General features: G+C 33.6%; 1 protein-coding gene across 2 annotated transcripts in view; it reads right to left on the reverse strand.

The window, feature by feature from the left end:
- The window catches only part of LOC108483019 (putative glycine-rich cell wall structural protein 1), a 44,013-nt gene that overhangs the window by 5,710 nt on the left and 23,397 nt on the right, over positions 1-14,906 (reverse strand). The gene's annotated exons all lie outside the window — the stretch shown is intronic.

Here is a 14,906-nt window from a genome sequence, read left to right on the forward strand (position 1 = left end):
TTTATTAAATTATATTTAATAATAATCTTATTATAAATTAATAACAATAACAATAATCATTTACCTAAAAAATTCTACTAAGGGTATTCTAGTCATTTTAGTTTTTTTCCTTATGCTATTACAATATCATTCCATTCAATCAAACGCAAAAATACTATTACAGTTCTATTCCATTCCATTCAACCAAACAGTTGAATTACTGATTACAGCTCTATTCAATTACAGCCATATTCCATTACAGTCAACCAAACATACCCTTAGAGTCATAATTGTCTGAACCGGTCAGGGTATCGATTTGGAGAGAGACATTAAACCAGTTGACCCACAAATTAGTAAGGACAGGTTGAACCAAGCTCAATACCAATTGGACTATTTTTTAAAATATTTTTTTTCTTTTTCAATGATTTATTCAATTAAACTATATAAATCAATGATCTGGCTAGTTTAACCATCGATCTAGTTCAAAAAATCTTACTTAAAAGTATGTTTTAATTTTCAAAATTTTACTTTATAATTTACTATAAGCAAACAATTAACTCAACGCGAAATATGGATAAACCATACTAGCTACTGTATCTAAAATTTGATTTAAAACCTCTTAAATTGCTCCAAATATTTTATACTAGTGCTTTTCAATAGAGAAAATTAATTAAATAAATCTTTTGACTCATGTTATCATTAAATTTAATGATGCAGTAATTATTGGGCAATGACAGAGGAGAAGAAGTAAAATATATATATTTAAAATTAAATAATTGATGAATTCACCCTATCAAAATTTGAAAATTATTCATTAAATTTTTGAAAAATAATTATTTTATAAAAGATATTTTATATAAAAATGAATTTTTCTTATCTACTAAAATCTAAAAATATTTAATTCTTTTTTTTTAACACTCTTTACTCTTCTCTCAAATTTATCTTATTCTCTTCCATACTCTCTCTAGTATTTTTACAATAAAGATGATCAATCTTTCAATACTTTCAACGGTCTCCTTAATTGGTAATCGCTCTTCTTTTCTTTTCAAGCTTTATTGATTAATCTCTACAAATTACGATTGTAGTTTTTTTTGATAAATTAAGATTTTTATGCAAGATTTAGTTTTTCTATTGATTGAATGATTTTGGAATATTAATTTTATATGAGATTTCAAACATCTTAATTGGTACTAATTTTTAGAGGTTAACTCATATAAATTCTTGAAGGAATTAGTCTTGAATTTCTTGAATATTAATTAGAAATATAGTATTTTTAATTGGAAAACTATTATTGCTAGTGTGATTATTATTTAGAAATTGTTGGTTGGAGAGTTGAGATAAAGTATAAATTGTTGATTGGGAAGACAAAGCAAAATTAAAAATTATATGCTAAAAAGGTTAAATTGAATTGCTAGTTATTAAGAAGATCAAAAAATATAATATCACCTTTTTATTTGCATTCACCCTTGTTTCTTAATGGCTTTTAAGCACATAAAAATAAGGTGTTAGAATATATGCACATTAAAATGATTTCAATTATTATTAGGGTGTTTACTCACTAGTTTTAGGTAAGGAGTTGTGCTTATAAATACATGTCTGGTTGAATGGTTAAACATTGAGTTTTGATTAATAAAATCTTATTGCGAGACATTTCTTTTAGGCTTGAGGATTCACTTTGTATATTTTAGACATTCGTTTGCTTCTCAGCTTTCAAATTGTGTTTTAAAATCTCTTCGTCAATGTCAATTAAGTCTTAGATAGATTGATATGAGTATTGTTGTCAATATGGAAGGACGTGGGTTTGAGTGAGTCGAAGCGCATTATCCTCCTCAAGGATGGATCTAGGGGGCGCAGGGAGAGGACGCCTCCCTTGGAATTTTCAAAATTTTGAATTTTATGTATAAATTATTATGTATTTTAGATTTGGTGTCCACATTGTATAACATTCACCCCCTTGACCAAATTGTATTTCATGTATTTCGTCCCCTTAAGTCATAAGGTTATACTTTATATTAACAAAATATTTTTTAGTTTTTAACTATATAACTTTAATAATAATCAATTATTATTATTTTATTTAAATTCTACCATACACTAAAAAAATTTGAAATTGAGTCTGCCGCCTTGGCTAGAGTTTTTCTCTATCTGCTACCTTGGCAAGATATCTAGGGTTTCTAGTTTCTTTTATGTTTTTATCCTTTTTGCGATGTGTGCTTAAGATATGGGAGAGTGATAGGAGGGTAAATCAAAAGAAATATGGAAGACAAACTGGCTAGCCTTAATTTGTCAGATGATGAAGACGATTTGTTGCAAAATCAAGAAGAGATCGAGGAAGTGGAAGACGAGTACAAATTATGTTTGGTTGGAAGGGTTCTAATAGAAAGCATGGTTCACTTTCATTCAATGGAGAACACTTTAGCAAAACTTTGGCATCCATTGGGTGGTATTACTATCACAAACATCAGTGAAAAGAGAAGTTTGTTTCGATCTTATCATGAGTAAGACCTAAATAGGGTTCTTCAAGGAACACCATGGTTTTTCAATAGGCATCTTATTTTATTTCATTAGCTAAATCAAGGGGAAGATCTTTACAAGTTCCGTTGGTATTTTTAAAGTTCAGGGTTCAAGTACATAACTTACCGATGAGGCTTATGTCGAAAAGAATGGCACGCCAATTTGGAAATTTTATAGGACAATTTATGTAATACGACGCAGGGTCAGTTACAAGAAGTATTAAAATATATATGCGTATACAAGTAAGGTTGGATATTAGAAGGCCATTGAAAAGAAATAAACGAATAGCAATTTGCTCAAACCAATTAATATATGTGACTTTTCAGTACAAAAAACTGTCATTATTCTTTTTTTTCTAGGGCATGGAGAAGGTTTTTGTCCGATTAGTGATGATCATTTTATGAAACAATAAACTAGACTACGATCACGACTAAGGCAAGCGCAACTATCGAGTGGTAGTATAATTATGGTGAGTCCAGAATATCGTATCCACAAGGACTAAAAGTACTAGTATTAACTTTCTTTCTATTATTTAACCTAAAATATAAGGGATTCGTTTTAATCTAAAATTAACTAACTAATTAACTACTAAACACCACAGAGAGTGAAGAAAATAATCGAATAAACCAATAATAAAGACAATACCCAAAGAAGAATCCACCTAGACTTCACTTATTATTCAAACTCTGAATCAAACGATTTATTCACTTGCCTTGATCCGTAGAAATCCCTAAATTATGAAAATATCTCTTTCGAGATAAGAACAATTGACTCTAGGTTGATTAATTGAAAATTCTTTCTAATTAAAACCCCTATTGTCGCATTAACTCGATCTATGAATTCCCTCATTAGATTTGACTCTAATCTGGTAGATTTATGTCACCCTATTTCTAGGGTTGCATGCAACTCAGCTTAATTATGGTGGATGTACTCTTAAACAGGGACTTTTGCTCCACTGAATAAGCACATCAATTTGAATTAATATCCTGAAAATATTAAAACAAGAATTAAGAAAACATAATTAAGAACAAGAACAAGTATTTATCATTAAATTCAGAATATTAAATAATAAGATCTATCTTAGGTTTCATCCTCTCTAGTTATTTAGGGAGTTTAGTTTATAATATAGTAGGAAAACATCTCAAAAATAGGAAAATAACAAAACATAAAGAAACTCAAAAACTTCGAGAGAAATTGAAGGGAGATCTTCAGTCTTGAAGGAGATCCTGCTTCTGAGCTAAATTCGTTGGTTTTCTTCAAGTAATTCCTATGTTCTACTCTGTGTCCCCCATAGATCCTCCCCTCGTGTGTTTAAATAGACTTTGGAATGCCCAAAATAGCCCAAAATTAGCCTTTTCTGAGTAGAATTAAAATAGGTCTCGACAGGGACACAGTCGTGTAGCACACCCGTGTGATGGTGCTCAGGCTGTGTGCAATTATGATATGGTTTTAATTCGACACGACCATGACGCACGGGCGTGTGGTCTGCCCATGTGTCTTACACGGGCGTGTGGATTACCCGTGTGGATGTAACAGCCCGATTTAGACCCTATTCAGAACGGTGTTTTTAGGACCACGTATCCAAGTTAGAAAAATAGTTAAATATTATTTTTTTTCATGTTTATTATATGAGAATTTGCATGTGTTAAAGTTTCGTACGAAAATTCGATTGTTTGTGTGCTTAATTTAATAAAAATGGCTTAATCGCATAAATTGAAAACTTGATAGTTAATAGCATAAGGGCCAAATTGTTAATGGCTTTGTAAGTTGAAGCATTTAAGTGACAATTTAACCATATTTAAATGTTTTGAACGGTAGTGGCCTTATTATATTATGGTTTATTATTTTATTACAAAGGTTATTTAGGTAAAATGGTTAATATAATAAGTTATAATAAAACATAAAATTAAAAATAAGCTTTCATAATACATAGTTCTTGCCGAAATTAAAGAAAAGAAGAAGAAATAGACAAAGCTTAGGTTCGACCATTCTCAAGCTTGATTCAAGGTAAGTTCTAGCTCGGTTTTTGATAATTTTTACGTTTCTGAGATCGTTGCTTCGAATACTATCCGACCCATACTTGAATTTTTTATTTTGATGAATATTTTGAGTTATGCCATTGATGAATTTTTGTGTTTTGTGATGTTTGATGATGAAATATTAAAGATATGTTTTAGATTAATATGTTTTGTATTGGAGTTTTTTAATATTTTGAGTAATTAGGACTAAATTGAAAAAATAATAAATTGAGGGACTAAAATGAAAAATAAATGAAATGTGTGTATTTATATGTATTAGATGAAAATTCGGCCTTAGCATGTTGAATGAAGATTTTGTGTATTTTGTATTTTATGCAATTAGAACTAATATGTAAGAGTATGAAATATCAGGGGTAAAATAGTAATTTTCCTATTTAAGTTTTGTTGGATCAAATTGAGTGAAATTGTGTTTAAATGAGGTTAATTTGAAATTATATAGATCAAGAACAAAAGAAATCAGACTTGGATCGAGGAAAAGCAAAAATAGTCGAATAGCCGATTTATAACGTTCGTCGATATCCGAGGTATGTCTTTAAGTAATTAAACATCATTTATATTGAAAGCAACTTGGTTTAATATGCTTTTTTGGAATCTATAGATTTATAAAAGAGCTAGCCGAATGTGTTTGAGCATAGAAATATTGTATTGGAATTTAATTCGATTGAGTTATATCATTTGAAAGTCGTATGATCTATATGAAATATCTGAAGTTTTTGTTATATGAATTGTGTACGAAACAGCTTATAATAGTGATATTCGAGTTTTGAGCGTAGCAAGCCTTGTGCTGGTGAATGTAATCAGGCTTTATGCCTAACAGGCTTTATGCCTAACAGGCTTATTGCTGCTGAATAAAAATCAGGCTTTATGCCTAACAGGCTTATGCCTAGTAGGTTTTATGCCGGTGATTTACTTTCAAGCCTATGCCTATAAGATTTCAAGTTGATGTGGGAATTGAGCAAGTAAAATTGAGCTAAATGACCTTGTATATTCAGCCATGAAGGTATGCACAAATGTGATATTATATTTGAATTTGTATATTCGGCCATATAGGTAAGCACATATGTGATATTAAATTTGATCTTGCATATTCGATCTTATAGGTAAGCACATATGTGATATTGTATTTGATCTTGTATATTTGGCCAAATGAGTGATGTTGGTATACGAAGTTTAATTTTGTTTTGTGAGTTTGTGTAAATGTGTGGAAGTATATTTGGATATATAATGATGTTTGGTTTAGTTTAATTAAGTTGATATTATTAGTGAAATGTTTATTTTCTTATGACTTACTAAGCGAAGTTAGCTTACTCTGTGTATTGTGTTTATTCTGTTTTATAGATTTTGGATTCAAGTTATAATCTCGGGGATTGTCAGTGAAGTCATTCACACTATCGTCAACCTTCGGTACTTTTAAAAGTCTTATTTCGAACTTATGGCATGTATAGGCTAGTAGTTATGCAATTATGTTTTGTGATGTATATATATTTAGCCATGTAATTTGGCTATTTTATATTTGAACTTATAACTTAATAATGGTATATAATATGTGATGTTAAAATGCAATTGTGGTATGTTTTAGCTGGTAAGTTTTGGTAAGGTTAGCTTGAGATTGAATGAAGTATGGAAGGAAATGTTTTGGTATGATCTTATCTTATGTTTTGGCATAGAATTGGCTGAAATGGTAGTATACATATGTTTGTTTCTTTGCTTGTAGATTGATCCAAATTTAGGGTGGCAAATTGGTTATTCAAATAGCCTATTTTTATCCACACAGGAAGAGACACGGGCGTGTGTCTCAGTCGTGTGCGACACACGGTTATGTTGCACGGTCGTGTGTCCCTTGGGGTACCCTACAATTTGTAAGTTAGATTCGACCATGGGCAAGACACACAGGCGTGTCTTGTGGCTGTGTGGCAAGTTAGTATGTATGCCCTGATTCGACACGGTTTAGACACACGGGCGTGTCTAAGCTGTATGAGCCACACAGCCCATTCACACGGGCGTGTGACCTTTTAAAAGTTAAAGAAATTTTTTTATAAGTTTTGAAACTTTTATATGTTATTGAATTGATCTTGAAAGCATGTTTAGACTTCATATGATCGTTTTAAGCTCATCTCGATATGATTGATCTATGTTTATTGAAATGAAAGGATCTTTGATATTTAATGGTTCTGATCTGTGTTATGAGTCCGATAATACCTCTTAACCTATTCCGGCGACGGTTATGGTTAGGGGTGTTATATTTTATTGGTATCAGAGCTATGGTTTAGTCAATTTTAAGACTAACGTAGCATGTGTGAGTCTAGCTATACATGCCATAATATTTGTTGCGATAGTGTGATGACTTCTGACAATTGAAAATGTGTTTTCGTATAGTAAATGGATCCCGACAGAGCTGTAGCTGATGATGTCGAGAGTGTAGCGCCTGCTCCCGTGTAAGGGACAGTGCCAGTTGAATCTCGACCTATCTTGAGTAGCCATGAGGAGGAGGCTAAACAAGACTTCTATCAAATGATGAATGAGTGGTTCACTCAATATATCCAAACTAACCCGGCTACACAACAAACTCCACCCCCGAATAATCCATCTCCAATACCTACGGTACCTCCGATGATTGATCCAATGAGATTTAAAAGGCCTCATGTAAATAAAATCAGAAAACACAGGGCTGAAGAGTTTAAACCTAATGATGATTATGATGCTGAGCAGACTGAGTTGTGGCTTGATAATACTATCCATGTGTTTGACGAGCTGTAATAGCCCGATTTTGGGTCTAGTCGGAACAGTGGTTTCGGGACCACAAACCCGACGAGAAAAAAAATAATTTATTTTTATTATATTTTTATAGTCTATAAATTTATGAAAATATTTCGTAAAAATTTCATTCGAAAATTTTGACGATTGAGCACTCAATTTAGTCAAAAGGACTAAATTATAAAAAATGCAAAAGTTGAGTTCTTTATATATGAGGTGCCTAATTGTTATGAGTTTTAAATTGAAAGTCCTTATGTGACAATTATTCCTTTAATAAGTTAGTGAATGGATATTTGTTTGGTATTTTGAAATTTGGTTGAAATAAAAGGTAATTTTGTAAATTAATTAAAATAACCTAATAAGACAAATGATAAAAGCTATCATTTTTTTTCATTCTTTCTTCTTCAACCGTGGGAAAGAACAGAAAATAGCAGCCATGGATGAGCTCCATTCGGCCAAGCTTTTATGGCTTATATAGATGATGAAAATTGAGACTTGGACCTAGAACGGAAAGAAATCAATTTATGGACGAGTATGTCCTTTTCACATTTGTGGTATCGAGGTAAGTTCGTATGTAAACAATACCATGCTATACATGTATTTAAATGTTATCATTACATGAATTGTACAGATATTAATGTGTATGTAATTAATAGAAATATGATAAGACAAAGCCTTAATAGACGAGGAAAAATCCCGTTTGAACCTTAGGAATAGAATAGGATACGAGTGACATGTCACTAGGAAATTATGAGTCTAGATGACTAGCTCGAGAGTGAGCATTGAAATGTCATGAGATATGAGGTAGCTTTAGCTACAATTGAGGCACTTATGTGCAAAGGCTTTTCCGAGTATCTAATTAGTATTCCAAGTGTTCAACGGGCAATCCAAGGAAAGAGTTAATGATGGTCTCAATGAGGTAAGTCATTGGTGAGTATGCACTCGAGTTATGTTACGAGTTGTGCAAGTATGTATACTAATCCTATGAGAATGCCTTGATATGTGATGATCTATGATGCATAATATGTGTTCTTACCATGATGGATAAAATGGTGTTGTATTAATATTATGAACAATGATCATGAATGAGTAATTTAGCCTTGATGATTTGAGTTACTGCAGTAGTGTAACTTTGAAAATACACTAAAAATAGTGGAAAATGAGTTAGAGGCAGAATAAAATATAGGATTAAATCTTAATGAGTCTATTTTCACATGAAAGAAACAGAGGAAGAAAAAGAATTCCATATTGTTTGATATTTGAATTCTTGTGAAACAGGTCTGAATGAATTCGAGATCCCTGTTCTAACTTTAGAAATTCACCAAAATTGTACAAAAATTATTAAGAGTTATACCTTACATGAATGGATTCCTTATTGAGTCTATTTTATAGGAAATAAACGGCATGGTTGTTGGAATTTTGCACAGGAGAAATTCGGTTTGTAGTGCACAGGGTCGAGTGGTCATACCACAAACAGGGGAGACTTTAACTAATAAACTATACTATTTGGCTTAACCAAAAATTCTGGAAATTTTATGGAAGAAAGGAAAATAAGTCTAGTTTCAGGAAAAATTAACGGAACTTAATTCGGAGTTTCGTAGCTCCAAATATAAATAATTTAGTGACCGTTGCTTAGAAAGACAGCTTGTAGTAAACTTGAAAATATGTTGTAAACATTGATAAAACAAGTTAATGAGTTGCTTATTGTTTTCATATGAACTTACTAAGTGAAAGCTTACCCCCTTCTTTCCCATGTTTTCTAGAGTTTCGTGTTAGCTCGGGTTGGAGGTCCGTCGGAGATATTATCACCCTATCGAGTTAACGTTATCGAGTAAGTAAACTCAAGTGAATCGAGTCTATGGCATGTATAGGGTTTTAATGTGAGTATGTAATATTATGATTTAGCCAAAGGCATTGGCTTGTTATTAAGGTAGTATTAGTCATGTAAATTGGCCTATGTCGGCTAAAGACATTATGGGCCCATATGATTATTCTTATGCATGTATGTTATTATCTCTTGTGATGTGGCTTACAACATGTATGCCTAGAGATTGAATTGAGATTCATTGATGAGCTAGTAACTAATGCGAGATTAAGTGATTGGTAAATAGTTAATAATGCTTCATGAATGGTTTGTGATGTAATGATAGTTATGTCTAGTATGTGGTAATGATATGGGCAAATTCTATAATATTTAGTGCATAAGAAAATAACTTGAGCATAACATGTTTGTAGATGTTTAAGAGCTCATTTATGCCACGTTGTATGTTATTGGATAAGTATGTATCTATGCATGTGGTGTGAGAGTGACAAAAGGCTTGATAATTAGCCTATTTACGCCACACTACCGAGCACATGGGCGTGTGAAGCCTTAACGCAAGAGATTTTTCTAAGTTTTCATGAGTTCTCGATTGGGTCCCGAACCGCCTGAATGCATGTATTGGGCCTCGTAAGCTCGCATAAGGGATGATTGCATGTGAAAAGAAAAGTTTTTAATTATTTGAGATTTCATGGCCCTGTTTAGTATGGAAGTGTTAGTAAAAGTCAGGTAGCACCTCGAACCCCGTCCCGGCGTCGGATGAGGGCAAGGGGTGTTACACGAGCTATCTTGTATTCCGGATGAATGTTTAAAGTGTGCCATATCTTTATTACGAGACACCGTATATCATTGGTGGAATACACTAGTATCGGTGGTCCCAAAAGAGAAAGTGACCTGGGAATTCTTTCAGACTGAGTTCCATAAGAAATACATCAGTCAGAGATTTATCGATTAGAAATGCAAAGAATTTTTGGAATTGAAACAGGGTCGTATGACCGTAACTGAGTATGAATGGAAATTTGTGAGATTAGGTCGATATGCTCATGAATATGTTTCAATTGAAGCTATCATGTGTAAAATATTTGAAGACGGTTTGAATGAAGACATTAAATTACTGGTTGGTATACTTGAAATCAAAGAGTTCATGGTACTTGTTGAACGAGCTTGCAAAGCCAAAGAACTCGGGAAAAAAAAAAAAGCTGATTTTGAAACCAGAGATTCCCGTAAGAGATCAATGAGTAAGACTTTTCACACAGAATCGAAGAAGTTCAGAGATGATTCTAGTCGATTTAAAGCTACTTCGGACTTTTCTAGACGAGATCGAGATCGACCTCCTGTGAGTTCACGAGCCACTTCGATTGTTAGTGCTGGTAATGATCGGCAGAACAGACTCAAATTTAAGCATTGTGGTAAATGGCATTTCGAAAATTGTAGATTGCATGATCAATCTTGTTTTAAATGTGGATCGATGGATCATTTTATCCGAGATTACCCGATGTTAGTCGAGAAAAACACTGTTTAGAATGCGAGACTGAGTAACATGTCAGTACGAGGCAAATCACCCAGGCATTTGGGTAATGTGAGTGGCAGTCAGAGAGGGACGAAAGATTCAGTAGTTCGATCTGAGGCTAGTCCACCTGCCAGAGCATATGCTATACGCGCTCGCGAGGACGCTTCTTCCTCAGATGTTATTATTGGTACTTTCACTCTTTATGATACTAGTGTTATTGCATTGATTGATCCTGGTTCGACTCATTCTTATGTGTGTGAAACATTAGTATCCAGTAAGACTTTGCCTGTTGAGTCTACTGAGTTTGTGATTCGAGTATCGAACCCCTTAGGCCGGTGTGTTCTGGTTGATAAAGTATGTAAAAATTACCCATTGATGATTCGAGATTCATGCTTTCCGGTTGATTTGATGTTGTTACCTTTCGACGAGTTCGATATAATTTTGGGTATGGATTGGCTGACTTTGCACGATGTTGTTGTTAATTGTAAACGAAAGGCTATTGATTTGAGGTGCCAGAACGACAAGATTATTCGGATTGAATCTAATGATCTGAGTGGTTTATCAGTAGTAATATCTTCGATGTTAGCTCGAAAGTATGTGAGAAAAGGTTGTGAAGCTTACTTTGCTTCTGTGCTTGATAGTAAAGTGGCTGAAAAGAAGATTGAATCCGTATCAGTTGTGTGAGAGTATCCGGATGTGTTTCCTGAAGAATTACTGGGTTTGCCACCTGTCTGAGAGGTAGAGTTTGGTATTGAGTTAGTACCAGGGGCGAATCCAATTTCAATAGCTTCATACCGAATGACACCTACTGAACTAAAAGAATTGAAAGCTCAGTTGCAAGAGTTGACAGATAGAGGTTTCGCGCGACCGAGTTTCTCTCCTTAGGGTGCACCAGTTTTATTTGTGAAAAAGAAAGACGGAACTATGAGAATGTGCATCGATTATAGACAGTTCAATAAGGTGACTATAAAGAATTAAGTATCCTTTGTCACGGATTGATGAGTTGTTTGATCAGCTGAAAAGGGCTAAAGTGTTTTCGAAGATAGATTTGAGGTCCGGCTACTATTAGTTGCGAGTTAAAGACTCTAATGTGCCAAAAACTGCCTTCCGAATATGGTACAGACATTATGAGTTTTTGGTTATACCGTTCAGACTTACTAATGCACCTGCTGTTTTTATGGATTTGATGAATCGAATCTTCAGGCAGTATTTAAATTAATTTGTAGTTCTGTTCATTAATGATATATTGATCTACTCCCATGATAAAACCGAACATACCGAGTATTTGAGACTTGTGTTACAGACTTTGAGAGAAAAACAGTTGTATGAGAAGTTTAGTAAATGTGAGTTCTGGTTACGCGAAGTTAGCTTTCTGGGACATGTTGTTTCAGCATCAGGCATTCGGAGGATCCGAGCAAAATTTCAGCAATACTTGACTAGAAACCTCCGAGAAACATTTCTGAAGTCAGAAGCTTCCTAGGACTTGCTGGTTACTATAGACGGTTTGTGAAAGGTTTCTCTATGATTGCAACCCCGATGATGAAGTTGCTGTAGAAAGATGTTAAGTTTGAATGGTCAGAAAAGTGCCAGAAAAGTTTTGATCAGTTGAAAGCTCTTTTGACCGAAGCTCTAGTGTTAATTCAGCCAGAATCAGGTAAAGAATTTGTTATCCATAGTGATGCATCTTTAAATGGTTTGGGCTGTGTTTTGATGCAAGAAGGCAAAGTCATAGCTTATGCTTCGAGACAGTTAAAATCATATGAAAAGAATTATCCGACACACGACCTAGAGTTGGCAGCTATTGTATTTGCGTTGAAAATATGGCACCACTATTTGTTCAGTGAAAAATGTCATGTTTATTCCAATCATAAAAGTCTGAAGTACTTGATGACTCAGAAGGATCTGAATTTGAGACAACGTCGATGGTTGAAGTTGCTAAAAGATTACGAGCTAGTGATTGATTATTATCCGGGAAAGGCTAATGTTGTTACTGATGCTTTAAGTTGAAAATCTCTGTTTGCTTTGCGTGCAATGAATGCACATATGGTTATGTCAAATGATAGTACGGTAATAGCCGAGTTAAAAGCAAGACCATTATTTATTTAGCAGATTTGTGAAGCTCAGAAGGTTGATAATGATTTGATAGTAAAGCGGGCTCAAAGTGATTCGAACGTTGATTCAGAATTTCAAGTGGATGCTGAGGGATGTTTACGATTTAGAAACCGAATATACGTTCCGAGAAGTACAGAGTTGATTCAGATGATTTTTAACAAAGCTCATAACAGTCGGCTATCTGTTCACCCGAGTAGTACGAAGATGTTTAATGATCTGAAACAGCACTATTGGTGGCAAGGTATGAAACGAGACATTTCTAACTTTGTATCGAAATGTTTAGTCTGTCAGCAAGTAAAAGCCGAACATCAGGTACCTTCTGGATTGCTACAACCGAACATGATACCTGAATGGAAATGGGATAGAGTCACAATGGATTTTGTATCCGATTTACCAATGACACCGAGCAAGAAAGATGCAATCTGGGTTATTGTCGATAGATTGACTAAATCGGCTCACTTTGTTCCAGTTTGAACAGATTATTCGCTAGATAAACTTGCTGAGTTATATGTTTCTTAGATTGTGAGACTACATGGAGTACCTATTTCTATTATGTCGGATAAAGATCTAAGGTTTACATCGCGGTTTTGGAAGAAACTGCAAGATGCACTAGGTACTAAACTGCATTTTAGCACTATTTTTCATCCCCAGACAGATGGTCAGTCCGAGCGAATCATTCAAATACTCGAAGATATGTTGAGATGTTGCATTCTTGAGTTTGAAGGTACATGCGAACGATATCTACCTCTAATTGAATTTGTGTATAATAACAGCTTTCAATCGAGTATTAAAATGACACCTTACGAGGCTTTATACGGTCATAAATGTCGTACACCATTGTATTGGACTGAGCTCAGTGAAAATAAGATACACAGGGTTGATTTGATCAGAGAAACCGAATAGAAAGTGAAAATGATGCGTGAAAGTCTAAAAGCAGCATCAAATCGTCAGAAATCGTATGCAGACTTGAAATGAAAAGATATAGAGTTTCAGATCGCGAATAAAGTATTTTTGAAAGTCTCACCATGGAAGAAAATACTTAGATTCGGTCGTAAAGGCAAATTAAGTGTAAGATTTATTGGGCCGTATGATGTTATAGAGCGTATCGAGCCGGTTGCTTATAGACTGTTGTTACCACCAGAACTAGAAAAGATTCACAATGTATTTCATGTTTCAATTCTTCGTAGTTATCAATCTGATCTTTCACATGTGATTAGTCCAACTGAAGTTGAAATTAAGCCCGATATGACGTACAAGGAAGAACCGATTCGTATTCTAGCTCACGAGATTAAAGAATTACGAAATAAGACGATTCCGTTAGTTAAAGTACTGTGGCATAAGCACGGTGTTAAGGAAGCAATATGGGAGCCAGTGGATACAATGAAAGAGCGTTATCTAAACCTATTCACCGGTAAGATTTTCGGGGACAAAAATCCCTAAGGGGGGAGAGTTGTAACAGCCCGATTTAGACCCTATTCAGAACGGTGTTTTTAGGACCACGTATCCGAGTTAGAAAAATAGTTAAATATTATTTTTTTCATGTTTATTATATGAGAATTTGCATGTGTTAAAGTTTCGTACGAAAATTTGATTGTTTGTGTGCTTAATTTAATAAAAATGGCTTAATCGCATAAATTGAAAACTTGATAGTTAATAGCATAAGGGCCAAATTGTTAATGGCTTTGTAAGTTGAAGCATTTAAGTGACAATTTAACCATATTTAAATGTTTTGAACGGTAGTGGCCTTATTATATTATGGTTTATTATTTTATTACAAAGGTTATTTAGGTAAAATGGTTAATATAATAAGTTATAATAAAACATAAAATTAAAAATAAGCTTTCATAATACATAGTTCTTGCCGAAATTAAAGAAAAGAAGAAGAAATAGGCAAAGCTTAGGTTCGACCATTCTCAAGCTTGATTCAAGGTAAGTTCTAGCTCGGTTTTTGATAATTTTTACGTTTTTGAGATCGTTGCTTCGAATACTATCTGACCCATACTTGAATTTTTTATTTTAATGAATACTTTAGTTATGCCATTGATGAATATTTGTGTTTTGTGATGTTTGATGATGAAATATTAAAGATATTGTTTAGATTAATATGTTTTGTATTGGAGTTTTTGAAGATTTTGAGTAATTAGGATTAAATTGCAGAAATAATAAATTGAGGGACTAA

The sequence above is a fragment of the Gossypium arboreum genome, chromosome 1 (genome assembly GCF_025698485.1).
Source record: "Gossypium arboreum isolate Shixiya-1 chromosome 1, ASM2569848v2, whole genome shotgun sequence".
Taxonomy (NCBI): Eukaryota; Viridiplantae; Streptophyta; class Magnoliopsida; order Malvales; family Malvaceae; genus Gossypium; species Gossypium arboreum.